The sequence below is a fragment of the Arvicanthis niloticus genome, chromosome 14 (genome assembly GCF_011762505.2).
Source record: "Arvicanthis niloticus isolate mArvNil1 chromosome 14, mArvNil1.pat.X, whole genome shotgun sequence".
NCBI lineage: Eukaryota > Metazoa > Chordata > Mammalia > Rodentia > Muridae > Arvicanthis > Arvicanthis niloticus.
The window spans coordinates 70,544,983-70,568,863 of record NC_047671.1 but is presented as its reverse complement, the minus strand read 5'-3'; the positions used below and the strand labels follow the sequence as shown (position 1 = coordinate 70,568,863).

The following is a 23,881-nucleotide window of genomic DNA, read 5'->3' as shown; positions in this document are numbered from 1 at the left end:
TTTTGGCTTATGGCTTAGAAGGTACAGCCTGTCACTGACACAAGGCATGGCGTGGGAACGGCTTGTTCTGTGGCAGCTGAAGGCTATGGATTGGCTTGCTCGTATCTCAGTGGACAGGACGTGCAGAGGGCTTGGGCTGGAAATGGAAGTAGATTTTATTTTCAATCCATTTCTGTTAGGCTAGGTCCTGTATCCCAAAGATTCCACCCACTTCTAGAATAGCACCAACAGCTGGGATAAGTATTCAGAGCCATGAGCCTTGAGGGACATTTAACATTTAATAAAAACATGGCACCAATGAAGTTATAAATTTGGAAGTAGAGGTCAAATCTAAAATTTCTTGTAGTAACCACCATGTCTGGGCTAATAATATAATCCCTGCTCACTGTCAGGGAGCCGAACAATTCTGAGCAAAACATTGTACTTTTTGGTTCTCTGGATCCAGTACACTAAACATTGGCTCACAAGAAAAAAATATCAATGGATGGGACGTTTTTCCACTTAATATTTTTAAACTGTGAAAAATGGCCCATGGGCAGGGTGTGGCAGCAGGCCTGTTAGATCAAAGCTCTCAGGAGGCAGAGGCAGGAACAGCTCTGAGTTCCAGGATAGCCAGAGATACAAAGTGAGACCCTGACTTAAAAGTAAAAAGAAAGAAATGAAAAAAAGAAAGAGAAGAATCGGGGAAACAAAACTACTTTTGTTCTTATCTTGTATTCAATGAAGTGACACTTTATTTCCTTTTAAAATTAGCACTCACATATATTATAGGACAAAGTCCTGTAAGAAACTCTTGGGTCCCAAACCACCCAGGCTGCCAAGTGACCCGAGCAGCCTGCTAACATTCACCTAGATTTCTAGCCATCACTGTTTGCTTCTCAACTTCTTTGGGAGAAGTCTGTAACTGTTTGTCCCCTGACTTCTATCACAGGGACACAGAAGACACTGGAGATCATCTCATTTTGAGTTTTATTCTGGAGCTTCAAATTCACTCTGGTGTTGATATTATTGCTAAAGAAAAGTATCCCCTGAGACCAAAGACTTACCAAGTACAAGCTTTTAAGATTCATAAGTGGAGCTGGAGAGACAGCTCAGTGGTTAAGAGCATTTGCTGACTTTGCAAGGACCCAAGTTTGGCTCCTAGGACCTGTGAGGCAGCTCTTCTTTCTACCTCAGAGAGAACCAGGCACATACATGGTACAGTGCATACATGCAGGCCAATACTCATACACATTTTTAAAAGATCAACATTTTATGTGATGCAATTATGATATTAATACATTAGGAATGAAGGTGAGCATTCTTATTCTACTTTTATCAAAGAGGAGAAAATTTCTTTTATAAAGTCAAACGGATGATAAAATATGTTGCTGGAACCGGAGTCAAGGGTCATCGTGGCATTACAGAAGCCCTCGATTTGGTCCTCAGCACCACCTAAATGATGCAGTGGTATCAACACACAGGGCTGTCAGCCCAGACAGTGATGGTGGAAACTTTGAGGACCAGAACTTCAGGCTCACCTTGGGCATTAGCAGCTCAAGGCTCACCTGAGCCACATTTTACCCCATCTCAAAGGACAGAAGAAAGTACTAATGTCATTTTATATAGTTAACCAATAATCATTCGGCATGGCCCTATTTCAGAGCCTCACATACTGCCTCTGTTGCCTGGGTTTCTCTTCCTCCAGATAGCCATAGGGTTGGTGGCCTCAGTTCAGGCTTAGGTCCCCTTCATGGCCTAGTCTTTTTCAACTACCCTGATGTCTTTTCTTAAACATATCATTTGTTCCTCCTTCTGTCTCAACAGTCAGAAATTACATATGCATATGTCCAGCTAGTTGTTTAATGCATAACCACTTGCCTGTTGCTTGCCTCCTGCCCTGTGTAGTTCATGAAAACTGAAGCAGTGTATGCAATATTCTCAGTGCCTAGAACAGCATCAGGATGCACTCAACAGACCCCTGACTGACTGATGGGGAAGTGCTCGCTGACTCTTGCACAGCAAAGGTGGTGGGGAGAAGCTGTGGAGAATGGCTGCCACTCCTTATTTCAAGGATTCTCTTGCAGGGGGAAGGCAAACACCACAACCTGTTCCGGGTGCTCCAGTGCAGAAGAGGTCATTAGACAATGTATTTAGCAAGCACAAAGGAGGAAGGGACAAGGAAATATTGAGTGGTTTTCCCCAGAAGATGATGAGCAGAGAAAAGAGGGATGAGTCTAGCCACATGCAGCTATTTGGAATCCCAAGAGTTACAAGAGTGCTTTAGACCCCAGAGGTAGAGGGGGAGGTGAGGAATCTGTATGGCTGGTCTGTGAAGACAGAGAAGGAGATCGGAAAGTTTGCATTGGAAGTTTAGAGCATGGTCTTGGCCTTAGGACCAGTGTTTAGAAGTGGTCTTAAAGGAGTTAGGCAAGGTAGTATTTTAAAATCAGCCCTAGCTATCCAGTCTCTGGTCTGGGACAGAGGAATGTCTATCAGTGTGCGTCATTGGATATACATTCAGTAATGTGGTGATTAGCACATTTCTTGATACTTTAAGTATATTTATGGATAGTGTTGCTTTTTGGAGGTTACTTTTGTGCTGCTGTGACCAAATGCCTGACAGCTTAACTTAGAGCAGAAAGAGTTAAGTGTGTCAAGGTTTAGAAGGTTCTGTCTATGGTTGCTTGGCCCCATGCATTTGCTCAAACTGTGCAGCACAGGTCAGTCTTGCCTTCTTGGTAGATGAGAAACTAGGAGGGGACAATGCCTTCACCCAGTTTGTTCCCCCATCCCCTGCCTCCGTTCATTCTGTTCAGGACCATTAGATAGAGACACCCACATTCAGAGTGAGTCTCCCCTGCATGTAACTTTTCTCTGAAAACATCACTTCACCAGGGGTTTGGGGATGGCGGGTTGCCACTGATTTCCTAGGTGATTGTAAATGCAGTCAAGCTGATCATGAAGATTGATCTTCCCTGCAGGTATACGGCATGAAGAGTACAACACTGCCACCATAAACAGTAATGTTCACTGATGGTTTACTCTCTGGATAATTATTAAGAAAAGACAGACATTTTTATTTGTGTTTCTGTTTAAAAATAAATCTAGCACTTACTTGAGGAAGCTTCTATATCTATATGGTTATATGACTAGATAGATAAATCACAAGTAGCCTATGGAAAGGCAGAAGAATGACACGGGCCGTAAATCACAATATTCTCCCTGTCTGAGCAGGAGTTACACAGCCTTATGACTAACTTACCACAAAACTTTGCAAACAGCTTCCTTGCCCATTTCTTTTAACCCATCCAACTCCACCCAATACCTTGTCTCCACTTCAAAGTGGAGAAGCAAGGCCCAGCCAATCCAGTGGTGCACAGCTGCTTAGTGGCTGAACAAAACCTAGCCATCGGGTGACGGTCTTTTTCACTCCTCCCCCTTCCCAACGGTGTAGAGGGCACTGTTGCCCTCTGTATGTTCACAGATAAGCTCTAGAGAAGTCAGAGTTGATGTAGCTGTGCCTTAAGCTTTGTTGTGATAATTGTCAAAGGAACTTTCGCCCAAAGTTGTACTGTATCTAAATATAAAATATAAACGGATCAGGGTCAAACCCTAGATGTTTGAACCAGCTAACTGAGTCATGCTAAACCAATTCCATCTTGCCTCTGGAGGATCGTTCCTCTGATGGCTATAGCATTCAAAGGGACTCCCACATCATAGCTGTGATGAAAGGGACTGTGTCAGGGCTACTGTAAGGATCACAGCACCACGGTAAACACTCGGCTTGTTGGACTCAACCAGAGTTTTGCAGGGAGAGAGCTAAAACTTAAGAAATGAGTGGTATCGAGTAAGGTCCCAGTGAGGACCATAATGAACTGAGTGTGAAAATCAAGTCTGAACTTAAAGTTGGAGCTGAAGATGCCACGGAAATGTTTGCTTTGGGTCAATCTCTCTATTCTCAGTACTGCCCACTTGCAAAGCCTGAAACACAGCACCCTGCTCCGTTTGGAGGGTGAATATATATCTGCCTGTTTTTAAGGGGCAGAGTTTGCACTGACTGTAGGCAAAAGAAAACTTCTAAGCAGGGAACCTGGACTGTGAGGCATCCACTGGATGTATGCATATGCACATGACATTCACAGCTACGCTCCAGAAACAGGCAATGTGGACCCCGCACTTTTCATCAGTGTGGGAGACAACTCTTGGCTAGTGTATTGGGGTTTCATTTGTTTGTTTTTGTTTTTCCTAATGGAGCTCAGGTACTGACTAGAGCTAGTTACCTCTGCCATCCATGACGCACTGTCCTGGGTCTGTGACTTGGTATACTGAGTATCTTTTATCCTTGCTATCCCTCACTCCCCCTATCACTAGAGACCTTGCTTAGGAGTTGTCACAAGATATTCCCTTGTTTTGTGTGCTGCTACACAGTGTGGGGTGGTGTTCTATGTGCCTTTTTCTTTTCTTACGCTGCAGTATTCCTTTTAGGCTCGCCTAAGACATGGTCTTGATGTTTAATCCATTATTTTGGGTTTTTTTTTTTTTTTTTTTTTTTTTTTTTTTGAGACAGGATGAACATGTGTTCAACCTGAACACATGTTCAACCATGTTCATGTGTTCAGGCTCTGGACTCACTGTTTGGCCAAGGATAATCTTGAGTTTCTGATCATTCTACTTCACCTCCAGACACTGGGATTATAGGCAAGTAACACTGTGCTTGACTTTTAATTGGTGCAGGGGATTGAACCTGGGGCTTTATGCCAGTGCTTCACCACTACATGCCTTGCTTCTTGTTTTAATTAATATTAACATTTGACTGATGTTTTTATTGACTGACTGTGTTTACTCACAGGGGTAGCATGCAGAGACAATGCAGAGAGCAGCTTGCAGAAGTCAGTCTTCTCCTGGCCTGTTGGGTCCCAGAGATTGAACTAAGGTTGTCAGACATTTTGGCAATTGTCTTTACCCACTGAGCAATCCTGCCTCATCCCCAAAGCACCACACATAACATGGCCTAGAGCTGTATGTATTTTCTTATCTGTGATCAGACATATGGCCATGGAGCTTGGCTTGCTTGGGGGAGAATATCACAAAGGGATAGACTTTGATATTTAAGTTCAGTAATTAGTATTCTGCTGATGTAGAGAACGGAAAAACAAACAAACAAACAAACATGTTATTATTTTAATTGTTATTGGAATGTATGTTTTACCTGATCTTGACCAAGCATAGTCAAGGGGGGCATAGAAAGGGAAGGGGGGCAGGACTTGTGAAGTCTGTCATGATCTGCTCACTCAACACCTGTAAGTGTTGGTCATACGCATTTTAAACAAATTGGCCATTCCAAAATAACTCCCAAGGTCATCCTTCTACCTAAGCCCATTCAAAAAGAGCACTCAGAATGCAGATTATGTCTGGATATTGCTAAACTCAGAGTCAACAAACAGGCATTGCTGTAATCCACCAAGCTACTTATGTCAGCCAGGAGGAATGCACTGTCAACCACTGCACAGAGATGTGCATCGCCGATGCAACTTCTCAACGCATCTTTCTCACGTCTCCTTGAGAAGAATATGCTTTCTAGAAGTGAGGGTATTAACAACTTAGCTCTTGAAATATGAGATGGGAAAATCAAGAGAAGCGTGGTTCTTTGGCCTTGCTAGAAAGATACTTTTATTATTGAGCTAAAAATAGGAAATAGGCAGAGGGGATCATATTTTATTAATGGTGGGAGGTATTTTAAGTTAACCAACACTATCAGTTTAATGCTTTTAATTTTTCAAACTGTGCCACAGCCGCCAATAAGGCACAAGATGATTTGGCTCTTAGAATGTGGCATGCCGCTCTCCCAGATGTTATAATTAAATGAAAGTTGGACATATGTGTGTATACATACATAGAGAGAGAGAACAGGGAGAGAGAGAGCAGAGAGAGAGAGAGAGAGAGAGAGAGAGAGAGAGAGAGAGAGAGAGAGTTAAATGGGAGAGGGAACTTAGCTGTATGAATTTGCCTTTATCTCTAAACAGCAGCTCTGAGCAATAAGGGACAAGAAACGAAGAGAAGTGGGGAGAGAGAAGGAAGGAAAAGGGAACGGAGAGGGAGGCAGGGGAGGGAGATAAGAAAGACTAAAAAGAGACAAGAAAGCCAGCTGGCCATGTGAACTTTTAAACTATACTCTCAACACAGCTCAGAAAATAACTCTGCCTTTGTTGTCTGTTCTTCCTATGCTGGGCATCAAGACTGTAGTCATGAGTTAGAAACACCCACTAGAGTTGAATGAGTAAGAAGTTAAAAGGTTAGAAAGAGAAAAAAAAAAAAAAAAAAAAAAAAGACTGCCACTAAAAGCCACATGACTGCAAGCAATTCATTTTATCCTTTTAAATCTTATTTTTCTCATCAGAAAAAAGACATGATACAAGTCTCTTCAAAGCAGCTGTGCAGATGGGTGGTGGAGCCTTGGGTGTGGCCCAAGTGGAAAGGCCCCAGGGCTTGAGCTTACAGGATGCTGGATGCTGGACATGTTAGGAAGCTACTGGCTCTCTTTGCTTTGTCAGAGTCCCTGCACGGTAAGATGGTGTTTGAGAACCCATCAGTAGCACCGATCAGTAGACCCTGCCTCCATCTTCAGGAAATCACAAGTGAAGGACTGATGGAAATTAAAGTTAAGTGCCTCCTTTTCCTTCTTCCTCAGACAAAGCCTCATGACAAGGATAAACGTAAACGGAGAGGGACCTAAAGGGAAGGATTGTCTCAGCATGGACTCGGTTGGTCAGTTTCGTTTGGATCTGTACAGAATTTAGTGTGCTGCGGACCCAGCTAATGTTCTCTCTCAGTTTCGTTTTCTGTTTTATAAACCAGGGCTCTTATTACTCAGCTGGAATGAAAGTAACTGTGTTGCTATCTGAGAAGCTATACATGGTAAGTGGTGTTTGGGGTTGGATGGGTGGGGACGTTACAATCCTGGAGATCAAACCCAGAGTCTTGCTCATACTCCAGTAAGCACTCTGCCTCAGGGTACAGCCCGGTCCTCTAATTTCTGACATGAGAGGACAGAGTTTAGCCTCAACATACGATACATGCACGTCTCTGCTGTTTCCAAACCCTTCAGAGCATCTTGCTGTAATAAGCAGGCTAACCAGCTCCTTCTGGTTAGAAATTAGAGCCTCTGCTACTGGGATGCCCAGTGCAAGCTTTCTGTGTGAGCTCATCTCTAATAATTCCCACAGCACTAACAATCCCCTCCAGCACTGACAATCCTCCCTCCCCCAGGCAGTACTCATTCCTTGACTTTGTGTGTAGATTTTTCCTCTGCTTGTATAAAAAAGAGTGTGCGCTCAGTTTTTGAAATTGATAACTAAAAATAATGGAAGTGAAAAATGTCCACCATATTTCTTCCCAGTGATATTCCCAGTTCCCATTTGGGTGCCTGATACCATATGCTGTTTAAGGGATGAAGTGGATATCTTATCATCAACACAACAGACTTCCAAAAGCAGCCATTTCTTCCCAGTTTCATTGCTACTAGAGTGTAGAGGGGTGTGTGTGTGTGTGTGTGTGTGTGTCTGTTGAATAGGTGTGTTGAGTGTGAGTGTTCACAACGTGAGTTGAAGCATCACGTGTTTGAGCTTTTGGTGATCTGTTACTGATACTATTGAGAAGTTTCTGGAATATGCCTGGATAGGAGGAAGGTGGGTCACTGAGTAGGGGCAGGCTTTTCTGAGTTACAGCCTAGCCTGCTTCTGGCTGAAGTGCTCTGTTTCACAGTCATCAATTGAAAATAAGACATTTTGCAAGCTTCTGCTGTCATGGACCAAGCTGCTTCAGCTGCCAATCCTTCTCTCTCATGTAACTGAGCTAAACCAAACCTGTTCTTGTACAGTGAAAGTTACTTCTGTTCAGTATTTGGTCCCATCAGTGACACCCATTCCAAAGCCATATTTCCCTAATGCCATTTCTCTAGGCAAACCTCCTGGAAGCATACTGTGTCCTCCTCATCTGAATGTGAAGCCTGGACTCCTTCCACTGTGCGCTGGGGTGAGTGGCAAAATGGGAGAAGGATTCTTTTTGTTGTTGTTGTTGTTGTTGTTTTGAGACAGGGTTTCTCTGTGTAGTCCTGGCTATCCTGGAACTCACTCTGTAGACCAGGCTGGCCTTGAAGTCAGAAATCTGCCTGCCTCTGCCTCCCGAGTGCTGGGATTAAAGGCGTGTGCCACCACTGCCCGGCAGGAGAAGGATTCTTATTGGAAACAATGGTGTGTGCTCATTGGGTGTTCGACAGATTCTCAAAGCAGGTTAGGAGGAGCCTAAAGTAGGTTAGGAGCCCACCAGTTATGGGGAGATGCCTGGAGGATCTTTGGGCTTTCCAAAGACACATCTAAGTAGATCAGGAAATGTGGGCATGATCCAGGATGAGAGGGGACACAGGATGGACATGTTTATACTCAGAGATGTACACAGTTTCTCTATTTAGTTCATACTACGTTTGAAGACATCTATGCTTTGATTGATTTTAAGTCAAGGTCTTGTTTAGCCCAGGGCGCCTTTGAATACACTCTGTAGCTTAAGCTGTTCTTAACTCCTGCCTCTGTCTCTCAAGTACTAGTATTACAGTGTGTGCCGTGCCTGGTGCATGTGGTGCTTGGGATGTACGCCCTGGTCTGGTGCATGTTAGGCAAGCACTGGACCGTCACTACGGGCCCAGCCCCAACTCAATCTCCTATTTATCTTACCTGTGTGCTTACTTAGACTGTTCTTAACAGCCTTCCCTGGCTTCAGATCTTGTCCTGTCCCCAGCGATTCACCCTGCCCCTCCCCACTCTTCACCAACCTTTCCCACAACACTTTGTTCATTAGATTATGCAGTACTCCAGCCTCTATCAATCTATCGCTTACCACATGATGACTAAACACTCCCTCTAAAGTCTTCAACACTACCTGGATGTGGAACTTGTAGTACCAGCAGTTAGGACGCTGGGGCAGGATTACCAGCTTGGGCTTCACAATAAGACTTCTTTGAGAGAAGAAGAAGAAGAAGAAGAAGAAGAAGAAGAAGAAGAAGAAGAAGAAGAAGAAGAAGAAGAAGAAGAAGAAGAAGAAGAAGAAGAAGAGGAGGAGGAGGAGGAGGAGGAAGAGGAGGAGGAGGAGGAGGAGGAGGAGGAGGAGGAGGAGGAGGAGGAGGAAGAGGAGGGGGAAGAAGAGGAGGGGGAGGAAGAGGAGGAAGCTTCTTTACACTAAGGCCCTACATGTCTTCATGCATTCAAGGTTGGAAGGTGGCTAGATACCCTTCTCTACAATTCATCTTCCCAGAATTTCCTTCTTGTTTTATATCTCTCCGTCCACCGTGGCTCAGGTAATCCATGCATCCTGTCTCTGGATCTACTACTACGGCTTTGGAGAAAGCATGTGAAAAGACTCACGTTAGCCAGATCAGAGGCATTCAAGACTCCTCTCAAATCCTTAGAAAGACTTGCCCTGTGCCCTGGAGAATGAGGTTCAAACTGAAGCTGACACTAGCAAACCACCATCTTTTCTTAATGACCAAGGTATTGGGACTTGTGGTATCAGAAGCCAAGAGAATCACTTTATTGTTGCAGCTGGTTTAAGTGGGGTTTCTATTGCTTGCAACCTAACTGTCTAAGCCTGTGCTAGACATGCTCTCTGTCATGAAGCTATGTTCTCATCATAGGGCCTGGAGGAGGTATACCAAGACAAGACAGTTTGTATATTTGTGCTGTCTAATGAGGAGAAGAAAACAGAATATGAGAAAGGATTTGAGTGGAGTGAGGGCTGCCTGGGTAGGCAGGAGGGGGCGTGTTGAGGGAGTGATACTTATTGACAAACTGGAGCTGAGGCAGACTGCAAAAGCACATTTGAGGCAAAGGCTGCAGCTTGTGCAAAGGCCCCAGGGTAGAAAGTCACTTTATAGATCCTAGAAAAAGAAAGAAGGTACTGTGGTGGCAGCACATCTTCTGAAGATCACCAGGCCTAATTTATGTCCCACTTCCTACTGCAATGTTTTCTGACTGGCCTCAGGATCCCCTGATTGGGCTACAGTGTTCAGTTATATCATAAAGTTATATCAGCTCTGTACTTCAAACTCCACACTGAAAGTTATATACCATGTATCATCTTTCTTTTTAATTTTTTTTACTTTACTGTGTCTTTGATCTTTTTAAAAATTTTAAAACAAGATTCATTTATTTATTTTATGTACATCAATGCTGTGTCTTCGTGTACACCTGCTCACTAAAAGAGGGCATCAAATCTCACTATAGATGGTTGTAAGCTACCATGTAGTTGCTGGGAATTGAACTCAGGAGCTTTGTAAGAACAGCTGGTGCTCTTAACCATGGAACCATTTCTCCAGTCCATCATGAATCGTCTTCTATGGCCTTATGTTTTTCTTATGACTTAAAAATTTTAATTTATTTACTTACGTGTGTGTGTGTGTGTGTGTGTGTGTGTGTGTGTGCGTGCATGCAGCATGGCAATGGTGTAGAGGTATATAATTACATTCAAGAGACAGTAATCTCCATCCACCATGTGGGTCCTGGGGATTGAACTCGGGTTGTCAGACTTAGCAGCAAGCATCCTTACCAACCATTTTGATAGCTCGCCTTTCTTATGGTTTTATTGCTTTCAGGTCTTGGAGGGTGTCTTGTATCTTTTGGGTTGCTCCTCACAAAAATCTTAATGTATATAATCTGAATGTATATAATCTGAATGTATATAATCTGAATTGCTCTGAAAACACCACGTTTGAAGGTTCACTGTTTTACTACCAGTTGCACATGGCACATTTGAATGAAACAGTAGAACTGTAATGTGTGTAATGCTCAAAATGTTGCACACCATGAAAAAAGGTTCACAATATCCAAGTTATGGCTCCAACCTAGCTATTAGAGTGAATAAGGAAAATGTGGTATTTTATATACACTGGAATTTTTTTCAGAAGAATGAACTAATGCCCTTTGCAGGAAAACGGATGTAATCAAGGTCATCATGGTAAGTGAATGAGGTCCATCTTAGAAGGACCAGCATCACATGCTTCCTGGACATTGCAGATGCATAAATGGCACACACACACACACACACACACACACACACACACACACACACACGCTATGAGGACAGAAACAACGGTGTTCAGGAATCAAAGGACCTTAATGGGTAGAAAAGAAGAGGAACCGCTATGGGCCGGAGTGTCGGTGAACAATTGCATGTTCCTGTAAAAATGGCCTTATGTCACCTCATACAGCAGAACTGGAAGGTATGACCGAAACCCGTGCACCGACTAATTCATATGCTCTGACCTGTATTGTAACATCATTTTAAGGAACACGACAGTCCAAAGCTACTACTCCCTCGGTTTCAGAACAACACTGTGACAATCGTGCCATAGCTCTTTGGCCATGCGACTGCCCCTTAATTAGCTGTGGTCTTAATTAGCTATGGTTGGTAAATAAAAGAACCACAATGGAACACTCCAACACTATGCAATTTAGTGTTCATTTTAATTCAGGTTTATGTCTCCATTCAATTTTTAGTGATATAGTTTGATAAAAGGGAGGCTTACTTGTGCACGGGTGGTCTGGTCTAGAAACTCCTGGCCACTCCCCTGCCTTTTCTATAAAGACAGGAATTAAACCCAGGGTCTGGAACATGGGCTCTGTTAGTAAGCTTCATTCTCAGATCAATTTATTTATTTACTACTTTGAGATAGTCCCAAAGTTGCCCAGGTTGGCCTTGAACTTGCCTTATGCCTCAGGCAGGCCTTGGATTTGGAAATATTCTGAATAGCTGGGTTTATAGACTTGTGCCAAGAGTTGTGGCTGTTGGACACTTTTGTTTTGTTTGTTTGTTTGTTTTGAGACAGATCTCATGTAGCCCATGCTGGCTTCAAACTCGCTGCATTGCTGAGTGTGACCTTGGACTTCTAATCCTCCTGCCTCTACTCCTCAAGTGCTGGGATTACAGGCACGAGCCACTTTGATGGAAGCCATGACTGCATCCACTCACACAGGAAGAAGTACCTGTTCCCCCCACAGAAGCTGGCAACTTAATGGTGGAATTGCTTTTTCACACATAGCTGAAGAAAGCACACCAGTGCCCACAGAGGCAGACAGGCTGCCAGGACACTGTCTGGGCCCCTCCCATTTCCCTTACAAGATCTGCCAGAACCAGTACAGCCCCTCAGTGATTGCCAAATCTGTGTGATTATAACCTTCCTCTGGGCAAGGGGCTTTCCAGCATCCACTGGGCTCTGTGTGACGCTCATGTTCAGCATCACGCAGGCTTTCCCTCCCTAGACATGAGTTTTCTCATCTGTAAAACAAGGATCTGACCCTGAATGACTTCTGAGGCCATTTTCATAGAAAGGCCAAGTAACTGACCAATACACACAAACACGCATGCACGAATGTGCAGTGTGCATACACAGCCCTTTTATCATGGATGTGATTTTATAATTCCCTACAGGCTACTTCTATGCTAGTTGCTTTTAAAAAGTGGAAATGAAATCTCCATCCAAACAACATACATTTGGGAAACAACTTCATTACAGCTCAACAAAATTTCTTCATACATGCCAAAGGCACCAAGAGAGGCAACTTGAAAGTTCTTAGGAAATCACTTTGCATTGACTTTTTTTTTTTTCCAAGTAAAAAAACTGAGTGATTTCTTAAGTGGTGAAATTCCCCCCTTTTGCCCTTTTACTAGAATTTTTAAAATAGCGTAAATGAAATCTTACTCAACACACTACAGGAAAATATACCTTTAGGCTGAGAGGCGGCATGAATTTCATCCTACAGAATTATTTTTGGGGGTGGGGTGGGGTGTTGTTACAAGTGCCTAGAGACAGAGGCTTCTAATTAAATTGCCCTCTCGGCCAGAACCACAGAATGTATACTACAATCTCTGCAACTGGGTTTAAATCTGGGGCGGAATGATAATTTTGTGAGTTCAGAGTGTTTTTTTTTTTTTTTTTTTTTTTTAACTGTGGCTCATAATGGCTGAAGACTTTCTGATGACTTTTCAAGGTTCTGCAAAGCCTGTGTATTTGCTAAGGGACCAGGGGACTTTCAGTGAGTGAATAAATAAGAAAGATTTTACAGTCTCAGGAAGTCGGAGGCAGTCCCAGATGAACAGGAAGAGCTGGGGTTGTCTTTTTGGCTCACAGATGATGAGGAGCTCAAGGCACACTCGGAGGCAGGAAGTGCTGAACAATTTCCCATCAGTAGCGATGGCTTTGCCCTAAGTCACCTCCACCCCACTTCAGCGGCAATAAAATCTGGAATTGTTGAAGATGGAGGGAAGGGAGAAGTTGTCGTGGTTGATTTTACATACTTAAACATTCTTTAGTATGGTTATCTCTGTCTGAGGTGTATTGGGGGAGGGGTCATGAGGAGTGTGGAGGCCAGGGGGCAATATTCTCAGGAGTCTGTTTTCTCTCCTTCTAAACATGGATTCCGGGGTTTAAAATCATGCCATCAGGCTTGGCAACAAGAGCCTTTAACCTCTGAACCTTCTCAGTAGCCTGTTTTATTTTTGAGGCAGGGTCTGACGTAGTCCAGACTGGCCTGGAACTCACTATGTAGCCAAGAAGGACACTGAACTCCTGACCCTCTTTCCCCCATCGCCCCCATAGCATGAATACTGGGATTGTAGGATTGTGCCACCATACCTGGTGTGTTCAACTGAGCTGAATGGAGGATGGCCTAGGGATCCAGGAGCATGCCTCAGGTCTCCATGTGAGAGCTTTTCCAGAGACAGCTCCTGAAGACTGACACGAGACATGGCTGAATCCTCTGCCAGAGTGATGGGGATGGTGTGACTGTGGAAGGTAGGCTTGGTGTGGGAAAGGAGATCTTGGGGTGTCCTGGGGGCTCTCTGACCTCTCCCTTGTACTTCTCCACTCTGTCTCTGTCTGGCACGTCCGTAGACATCTCTTCCAGCCCACCACTCTACCTCACATGGAATCCTCTCAAACTGAGGGAAGTAAATCTTCCCTCCTGTAAGTTCTTCAAGCCAGGTGTTTTGTTCCAGAAACTGGAAAATTACTTAGGGCACGGTGCAGCCCAGGTCAGTGGCCTCAGCACAGCTAGCTAACAAGTGCTCCTAACGGGTCCCTGACTCGGATAGCATTCACTCATTGACTTGTTCAGTAAGATCCACTGAGGACACTGTGCTCAGCTGTGCACTGAGAGAGTATGAGGAAGAAGAGATGGGTGGGCTCAGAAGTTTACCTTCTTAGAGGAGCACATATCAATGGCTAAACATAGTTATTTCAAGTTTCAGTAAGAGCTGTGGTGAGAATTTTGAGGTTTACCGGGGGTCCAGTGAAGAATGGCAACTGGAACTTTGAGCAGTGACCTAAGAGATGTTTGAACTGGAACCTTAAGCAAGAGGGGGAGAAGAGCAGTATCAGGAGAGGTCAGTTGAGGAACCACTCTGTGCAAAGGTCCCGAGGTCAGTATGACATTGACTTTTTCAAAGGGCAAAACAAGAATCCATTTGTCTAGAACAGTGGTTCCCAAAGTGTAAATCTCAGGGTGACAGGAACCCACAGAAAATGACAACAAGCTTCCATGGAAGAGCAGATGCTTAAAAACATCATGAAAGACTGAAGAGAAGCAGCAAAAGGGAATGTTGTCTCCAGACCTCAGAGGACAGTGTAAAGCTGATATGAAATGGGGCTGTATGGGCATGAAGCTAAGAAGGATCAGTGGAAAAGAAAAAAGAATCCAGAACAGTCTTCTAGATGAGAATTTAATATACACTATACATCAAAGGTGCAGTTCAGCTTAGTGGGAAGATAAGTTATGCACAGAACAATACCAGAGCAACTGGCTATCCATCTAAAATAAAATAACCTCTCACAAAAACACATTTCCAGAGATTAAAGTATTAAGTATGAACAACAAAACAGATTATTGCAGCAATATCTAGGAGTTCACAGCCAACATAGAGACCCAGGAAAAAATTTAAGACTGGAAAACAAAGAGGCTATAAAAAGATAAAGATGGCATATGAAAAATGTATATGATCTCATAACACATATAATTATTATTTAAAAATTAAGATACAAAATTTGAAATCTACTCTCCATGTATATGGTTATTTAGCAAATATGGTATTATAAATAAATTCAAGTCACAAATGACAGAGTTGGGGTTAAAAAAACCTTATAAGAAGACAAATAGCTTATATAACAGAGGAAGTGACTTTAGAAACTGGTGACACAGACAAATAAAGAAAAAGGATGAGAGTTTAGAAAGGTAGAAATCCAGACGGATGTACAAAAAGATTCTATAATTTGCCATAATCGTGAAAATTAAAGAATGACACATGACACCAGATCCATCAAACCTGCCTCAACCAAAACCTCCTATGATACATGTTGTGACCAGACATGTGATGCAGACATGTTTGCAGCATTTGGGTTAAGATCTAAGCAGTGTCTATTACAATAGATAAAGATAAAGTGTGACATATATATATAAAGACCACTCAGCAACATGCGGAACTATTTTACATAAAACAGAGGGATTGTTAAACTTAACTGTTAACTGGATGAGATCGACTGCTCTTCTGAAATGCCAGTGAGGTATTATCTTTATTAGGAGGATTGAGGTGGGAAGACATGCCCACTGTTGGTGGCACCATTCCCTGGGCTGGGATAAGGAGGAAAATGAGCTGAAGACAAGCATCAGCTGCTGTGTGCATTTTGGCTGAAGATGCCACATGATCGGCCCTCTGAAGTTCCCGCGGCTGTGGCTGCCCTGCCTTGCATGACAGTGACCTCAAACCTGAGGGCCAAAGGAACTAAGACAAACATCAATCTAGAAAATGTTATGCTGACAAAATAATTCATCTATAGCTGAGTCCTAGCTGTGTGAGATTCTGTTTATATCATGCTCTAGACCTGGAAAAATGAATCTGTAGCATCAAAACCTATGATCAGGACCCTTAACAGGAGCAAAAGTAAGACCAAGTACAACCACAGAGAACAGAAAGTTGAATTTGTGTCGAGGACCCACGTACTGGTGTTGACTGACAGAGAGGAGCCATCAGGATTGCCAGGTTATTATCTATCAGAAAACTCTTCATGACGTTGTTCTGCCTTATGGAACAACAGTCCTGACCTTCATATCTAAGTGTGTGCATGTTTATACACATTAGTATGTGGTATCTATAGCTCATTATGGAAACATGGAGAGACACAAAAACAAACAAACTGGATTTTTTCAGTTTTTTTTTTTTTTTTTTTGTTCTAAGGATAGTTATTCAAATTTTTTGATACAGAATTTTATCACATAGCCCAGAGTAGGTTTGAGCACCAGATCCTCTTGTGTCAACCTCCTCTATCACTGGAATTTCAGACAACTTCCATGCCCAGTTCAGGGATGTCAATAAGACATGCAATGGAAGGAATGGAAGGAAAAGAGGGGGGATGGAGCATTAAGCTAAGAGGAAGGGCTGAGCTAAAACCAATGGAGTGGTGTGATTGTGTTTGTGAATCATGTAATTAAATGTTGTGTTCATAGATGACTTCTAAAGTACAAAACAAAACCCGCTGTCCATCTTGAGAGGCTTTAAACTGAGTCCTGGGGACAACAAGATGGCAGAGCCTGGCGTTTGAACTGCAGTGTTGTGTTCTTCTTTGGCTTCCTATGGTGAACTTTGTTCCTCAGTGTTACAGAGGAGCAAGAGCTGGGGACTGCTGGCTGCCCCAGAGAACACAATGGGGAAGTACAGACCCCGGATTTAAGGTCTGACAGCATAATTCCTCAAGCCACACACCCGACACCCTCTGAGAGCTGTATAAAATGTGATCGTGGTGATGTTTAAAGCGTTTCAAGACACGCAGGAAGCAAGAAGAAATATTTGAGAACATGATTATTATTATTATTATATTTTAAATCTATGCTGAGCTGGAGACGTGGCTCAGCAGTTAAGAGCACAGGCTGTACTTGCAGAGGTCTTGGGTTTGGTTCCCAACACCCACATGGCTGACAAAGGTCTGTAACTCTAGTTCAAGGGAATCTGACATCCTTCTGGCCTTCTAGGGCACTGTAAGACCATGATGTGTACATACACACAGAAAGATAAATCAATTATTTTCTTCAATCTATTGGTAAACAGAAAAACCTATTAATAGAGAAAGAATCCTAGGAACCAGGGGCATAGCTCACTTGGTGGAATGCTTGCCCACCGTGCCTGAGACCCTGGGTTCCATCCCCAGGATTGCATAAATTTGGCTCTAATGGTTCACACCTATAAACCCAGCATTCTGGGGGTGGAGGTAGAAGGGCCAGAAATCCAAAATCATCTTTGCCTATGTAGTGGATTTTAGGCTGGCCTGAATGAACTCTATGAGACCCAATCCCAAAGTGATCAAAAGGGGAATCCCATGGTTCCCTTGTTTTATTGTTGTCCCTGAGGGCAGCTAGCTACCTTAGACCCTGTCTTGATCGACTGTTTTCATATTTTGTTTCTCATTGTATCTTTGCACTAATTTTGATTCCCAAAAACATTGCATTAAACTGTTGCTTATTTTGAGTAGAACACAATGGTGCATTCCCATAGTTCCAGCTACCAGGGAGGCGGAGCAAGAATGACCAGGGTCCAAGACAGGTCTGGATGCTTCCACGAGACCTTGTCTGCAAATTAAATTATGAAAGGGCTGGCATGTAGCTCAGTGGTAGTGTTCTTATCAGATCTATGTAAGTCCCTGGTTTAATCTCCCAGTACTAATAAACAGTTTTTAATTACTTATCTTAGTATGTGAGGGTTTTGGTTTCTCAACCTTTAAAATTTGTTCCTGGTAGTTAGTATTTACCACTTGTTTCATCCTGAACTCTGATCCATCCATCTCTACACTGTGACAGCCTAGTGAAACCGAAAAGAAGGCTCAGTTTCCTCTCTATAGGAGAGAGCAATGAACTTTGCTGCATCACAAGGCTGGGGTGAGAAAATACAAAGATGCAAGTATGAAAATGCTCCGCTCATTTCTTTGTTCTCCATGCTGGAACTGTTCGTGAATGGTCATCATGTGTGTGTGGAAGTTCCCCTAGTCTTGGACACTCTCCTCACTCCTCGAACAAGCTTGGCTTGCTCACACCTACCTACTTCTGGGAAATCCCCAAGAATCTGCCTGTGGGCACCAGTCCTTTAATCAGAGCCTCCACCCCCTTCTGAGCATGTGTCAGAGGTGAGCCTCTGATGCCACAGCTGTGCTTTGCTTGAATGTAAGAGAAATCCGCCCCCTACAGCACACACACACCACAGTCTTGATGGAAAGCTACACTGGGGGCTGACAAAGTGGCTCCGTAGTTATGGACACTGGCTGCTCTTGAAGACCTGGGTTTGGTTCCCAGTACTCACATGGCAGCTCACAACTTTTTAAGCCCATTTCAGGAAGTCCGACTCCTTTTCCTTACCTTGGAGCATCAGGCATGTATGTGGTGAGCATACATCCATGCAGGCAGAACACTCATGCAAAATAAACTTAATATCATTAAAGTTTTTTAAATCAAAACAAAAACTACATTGGGAACCGAGAACCTGGATCAGTTGGTAGAGACTTGTCCCCCATGAATGCAGCCCTGAGTTCTGTTCCCAAAACTATGTAAACTGGTCACGTGGCCCACACCCATGACCCCATCACTGGCAGGAAGAGTTAGGTCATGCTCCCTATGTGGTATTTGAGGCCAGTCTAGGGCACATCATATCTTGTTTCAAAATACACACACACACACACACACACACACACACACACACCCCTCCATGGCAGAGCATGTGTTTAATAAGTGTGAGTCTGATGTGGGACAGAAGAATCTGCATGCCCAGCAAGCTCCAGGTGACATCCTGTTTATTTGTCTCCAGGCCTCACTTGCTTTGAATAACAAAGAGGTGCTAGGATTCCTAACTCTCCTAAGGAACTCTTTTTCATGGTAAGTAGATTAGAAAGACCCCAGAATATACCAACAACAATGGCACCCTACACACCCCACACCCCAATAGCTGTGAGCTATTTATTCATCCTTACACTAGCCCTGCTGATATCCACCAGCCACAGGCTACCAAGAACACACCTCTTATGATATAGATTTATTCAGACTGCCACAGCAGGCAAGAGTGTAGAAAAAGAAAATTTGGGGGCAGGGATTGGGAGGATTTATGGGTGGGGATATGAGGGCGGGTCTCAGCATGGTGAAGGAAAGGTGAAGCTTTATGGGACTGGTGAAATATAAAAACAAAGTCACTTGGGTAGTAGAGAGCATCTTTTAAAAATGTGTGTATGTGCCGATGTGTGCATGTGTGTTCCTGTGTGTGCAGGTGCACATGTGTACGCATGCATTACAGAAGGCAGAGGACAGTTAGCTGACGTTCTTCATGCCCGCATGGTTGGGCACTTGTCACAGGACAGCCCGACAAGCTATTCCTACCATCCACAGCACAGTATTCTTTTGCAGAACTCTCGGGGGGGGGGGGGGGTGAGTTGTCAGAATTATCCTAGAATGACATTTTGGCGTGACTCCAATTGCTTATAATGGAGGTTGGGTAGGTTTCTCATTTTGGTAAAATGCTTGCCAAAAGGTGTTAAACGTCCTGACTTTGAGACAGGGTTTCCCACTGTCTTGGAACTTGCCAAGTAGTCTAGGCAGTGAGCCCAGGGGATGGATGCTTGTCTGGGAGGATGGACAGGACACGGATGAGGAAGCCTGAGTATGGTTGGCCACAAGAGAGACATCTTTGTTCATGACTGCAATGTTTTCTCTTCTGAAGTATCCATGGCTGTCAATGAGATTTGTTCTCACGTGGCCATAGAGTGACCTTGCCTAATGGCTGTTTTGATTCCGAGAATGAAACCCATGTTCCTTGTGGAGGGCTACAGCCAGTCTTCTCCTGTGACCTTGGTATGTCAGGCCCTCAGACTGGAGCATCTTAGACTTTTCTAAGTCCTTTCTCAGTGCAACATGCTCATATGTCCTGAACCCCAAATAGAACGCAAAAGGGTCCTTGGCGCTATTCTCACTTCAGAGACTGAGCACATAACTGTGGAGGACTCATGCTCACTTGCTTGTGACTCTACTGTTCCCACTATTTACCAGTACAGGATTATGGGAAACTGAGTTGGCAGATTGCTTCCAGGTTGGCACTTTGGAGTGACTCTGACTGCTTATATAGGTTACAGGGAGAGGACTCATTTGGTAAAGTGCTCACTGCATAAGCATGGCACCTGAGTTCAATCCCCAGAACACACATTACCTAGCCAGGTATGGTGGCTTGTGCTTGTAATTTTAGAGATAAGTAGATCTGTGGGGCTTGCTGGCCAGCCAGCCTAGACAACATGACAAGTTCCAGGTCAGTGAGGGACCATGCTTCACAAAACAAGGTGTGTGTGTGTGTGTGTGTGTGTGTGTGTGCTTTATAATAGATGAGAATGTCACAAGAATTCCTTGCTTGAGACACAGAGTTGGGCCCGGTAACAGCCACACCCACAGATGCCTCTGGCTTGATTCCACAGTAGGTAAGTGGTAGACCAGGGTTCTGAACCATGGAGCCTGCTCCTGGGCGCCTGGGCTCCTCCTGAACCAGCTACTCCTTTCCTTTCCCTCTCGCTGACTCCACAGTCCCCTGTGTGTCTTCAGACCTGTCCACGACAGCTCACAGGCCAGCACTACTCTGAATTTGCAAAGCTGAGCCTTAATTCTTTTCCTGCACCCCATTTTCCATGCTTCTGGTTGGGGGTCCGGGGGTTTCACGTGTTCCTTCCGAGCTCCCCCTCCCATCCTGTGTCCCCATTTGTTCTGGGATGTCAGCAACGCTCCAGAACTTCCGCTGCGTCTCTGGCCATCCGAGCCTCCGAACATGAAGGCAGCTCTCTCTCTCACACAGGCGGATGATCCAGATTGCCGGGGGTGGTACTGTGAGGAGGAGGTGGTGAGCATGTGGGCAGGGCTGAGAAATGTGCTAAGTCTTCTATTATGGGGTCAGCCCACCTAGTGTGGTCACCGACACTCCACCAGTTCCAGAACTAGAGACAGAAGTTGAGCTATGATGAGTTGACTCCATTCATTCTCTCATCATCTTTTCAACCTACAAGGAGAACAGTTGTTCCCGGGAGGCGAGGCCGCTTCACCTTTCCGGAGATTCTAGACCATGAAAGTATTCTGAAGCTGCTATGTGAGATCAGTGACCAGCCCTCCCCACAGGTAATGTCCACAAGTCAGTTAATACTGATTATCAAAGAGACAAGCCTCCCGGTGTGTTAGTGAAAGAAGTGCCCAGATTAGGTTAGCAGAGGTGGGAAGATCCAGATCAGCCGGAAATGGGAAATGGTGGCAGCAACCAATCCAAGGACTGGGGTCCTGGACTGAACACGAAGGAGGAAGTGAGACGGGAGCCCACGTTTGTTCGTCTCTCTCTGCAGAGCTCCTTGGCAGTTGTCTGGCTCTCCCACCACTGCGTCTCCCCTGTTATGATGGACTGGACCTTCAAGTGGAGCCCAGATAAAGCTTTCAGCCTTTGCTTTTGTTGGCTGTTGTTTGTGACAGCAGTGGAGAAATTAACCTAGTCCACTAATTCAGCTTTGGAGAGCTGATCTGAAATCTCAGCTCTGCTATGGTCTAAGCTATGTGATCCTATGGGAATAACATGGGCTCTTTGGGCTTCCCTTTCCTTATCTGAAGGGTGGGGATTATAACTCTTAAATAGCTGCTGTGGAGAGCAGCTGATACCAGGCCCAGGGCAAGGTCTTGCTGGCTGCTGCCATCACTAGGCTCATCATAGACTGTCTCACCCAGGACAGTTTGAATTAATTAGCCACAGGCCTCTGGTGTCATTTCAGAAACTGTAGAAGTATCATTCTTATGTATAATTAGTTTTAAAATACTGTCTGTAGATCATTCACCTACAAATGCACCCAAACATTCTGTATCCACTTGAAGCCTTCGGTCCTATCATCCCACAGGTGATGACGTTCAAAGGCGTCCTATCCCTTTATGTAATAGAAGCATCTTTGATTTATATCTTAAGCTCCTAGTCTCCAAGGTTAAGTGGCAAACCATTCCAGATCCACTCTAATTACACTTTCACAAGCTCCTGGTGTATTAAGTACTTTTCTATTGCTGTGACAAAGCACTAAGACCAAGGTAACTTACAGAAAAAAGAGGTTTTAGGGGCTTATCATCCTAGAGGGTTAGAGTCTGTGATGGAGGAACAAAGAAAACATGGGGGAGTTGTAGATGGCTAGCATCTTGAAACTCAAGCTTAAACAGAGAGAGCAAACTGGAAATGCCACAAGTCTGTAAACTCTCCATGGCATACCTCCCGTAACAAGGCCATGACCCCCAAGCCTCTCCAAACAGTGCCACCAACCGGAGACCAAGTGTTCAAACATCCAGCCTATAGGGATATTTTCTCAAATTTAATCACCACACCTGCACAGTTAACGATCTTCTAGTCTCGTAAATATCTTGTCTGTCTGTCTCCAAGGTTTTCCTGGTAACTCTGAGAGAGTCTCTTGTTGTGAATCGATTGTTTTGCTCTAGAGCATGAACTTGGAAGACAACAACAGCATGCCACAGTAGCAACTGGCTGAAGAGACATGTGCAAAGCGGCACCTTCACTCCTGCCAAAGACCTCTCACCTGACTTTCTAACCTCTTCACATTGTCCACTCTGGTTAAAGTCAGCCTTCCAACTAGCATGGGATGGAAGTGGGGAACACTGCATGGCAGCAAATACGCACCGACATCTACCCTTAATACCACCCCTTAAATGGAACAGCAGAGCCACTTACATCCCACTAAGTGACATCAGATGTTTAGATGGGAAGAGTGTGCTGGCTCCGGGAAGATACCATGTCAATTTCTGTAAGAGTCTTGGGCATCTATAGACTTTGCTATCAGTAGAAATCCTGGTGCCTGAATACAAGGGACAACTGTGCCATCAACCCATACTTCTAGAAAGTCCCTTCTGTCAGGATGTCCTATTCAAGATTTTTCCCAATTCTGTCTTTGCTGGTTAGTCATGCACTTAGGGACCCTTCCCCTGTCCCCTGTGCCTCTACTCCCCATCTCTGGTCCTCTTCAAACTCCTGTGAAGTCTGACAGAAATGGGGACATGCTAACACAGCTGCAACCCAAGCTCTTGTCCAGGGTCAGCATATAAGAATTGGGCTTGGATCTTTCAGAGCATGGGGTGGTGAGCAGCTGGTCCTTTGTCTTTGAGTGTGTTCAAGGGTGTGCCTTGCCATGCTAATGTTGAAGGGCATAAGGGTCCCTAATGACAAAAGACACTGTAAGAAGAAAAGATGACAATAAGACACAACAGTTTGGGATAACAAAAGTATGAAGAGGTCTTAGCCTGAAATATAGGTGGGGTGGGAAAAGGAGTCTCCAGTAAATCTGGCCAAGGCCACTGGATGTGGGGCTCCTAGGTCAGGCCCAGGCTTTTCTGTCGTGTCCAGTAGGCTGTGGGAAGTTCTTGAATGTTTTAGAGCATGGATAGACTGTCATGTTACTTCCAAAGAAAAGAGTGATTTGATATCTGGGAAAGTATCTCCCAGCCATTATCGGGCATGGTTGTACAGTACATGCCTGTAATCTCAGTACCAGGGAGGCTGGAGCAGCTCTCCAATGTGTGTGTTAGTGTGCATCACACAAGTACCTACATCATATGTCTGCCCTCGTGTATAACCGTGTGTTTACAGGTGACGGGGGAAGGGAGAAAGCCATGAGGACTCTGCAGTGGGCACGTGGTAATGGTAAGGCCACTGCAGGAGAAGCACAGAGAGCAGAAAGGGAATAAGTTCACCCAGAAACTCCACACAGTGTCTTTCTGCCAAGTGGAGGTGTACCCTATGCAGGTGGAGATGAATGGGAGGAAAATAGTTC

General features: G+C 44.3%; 1 protein-coding gene and 1 long non-coding RNA gene across 3 annotated transcripts in view; one reads left to right on the top strand and one right to left on the bottom strand.

Moving 5' to 3' along the window:
* Positions 1 to 23,881, bottom strand: part of Kctd1 (potassium channel tetramerization domain containing 1) — a 196,029-nt gene that overhangs the window by 152,340 nt on the left and 19,808 nt on the right. The gene's annotated exons all lie outside the window — the stretch shown is intronic.
* LOC143434414 (uncharacterized) lies at positions 6,355 to 9,060 on the top strand. 2 transcript variants are annotated; one of them, XR_013103888.1, is made up of 4 exons: positions 6,358 to 6,545; positions 6,671 to 6,743; positions 6,838 to 6,897; positions 7,940 to 9,060. It is a non-coding gene; the product is annotated as an uncharacterized LOC143434414 (long non-coding RNA). The 2 variants fall into 2 exon arrangements; XR_013103887.1 differs by having other exon boundaries at positions 6,355 to 6,545; positions 6,671 to 6,897.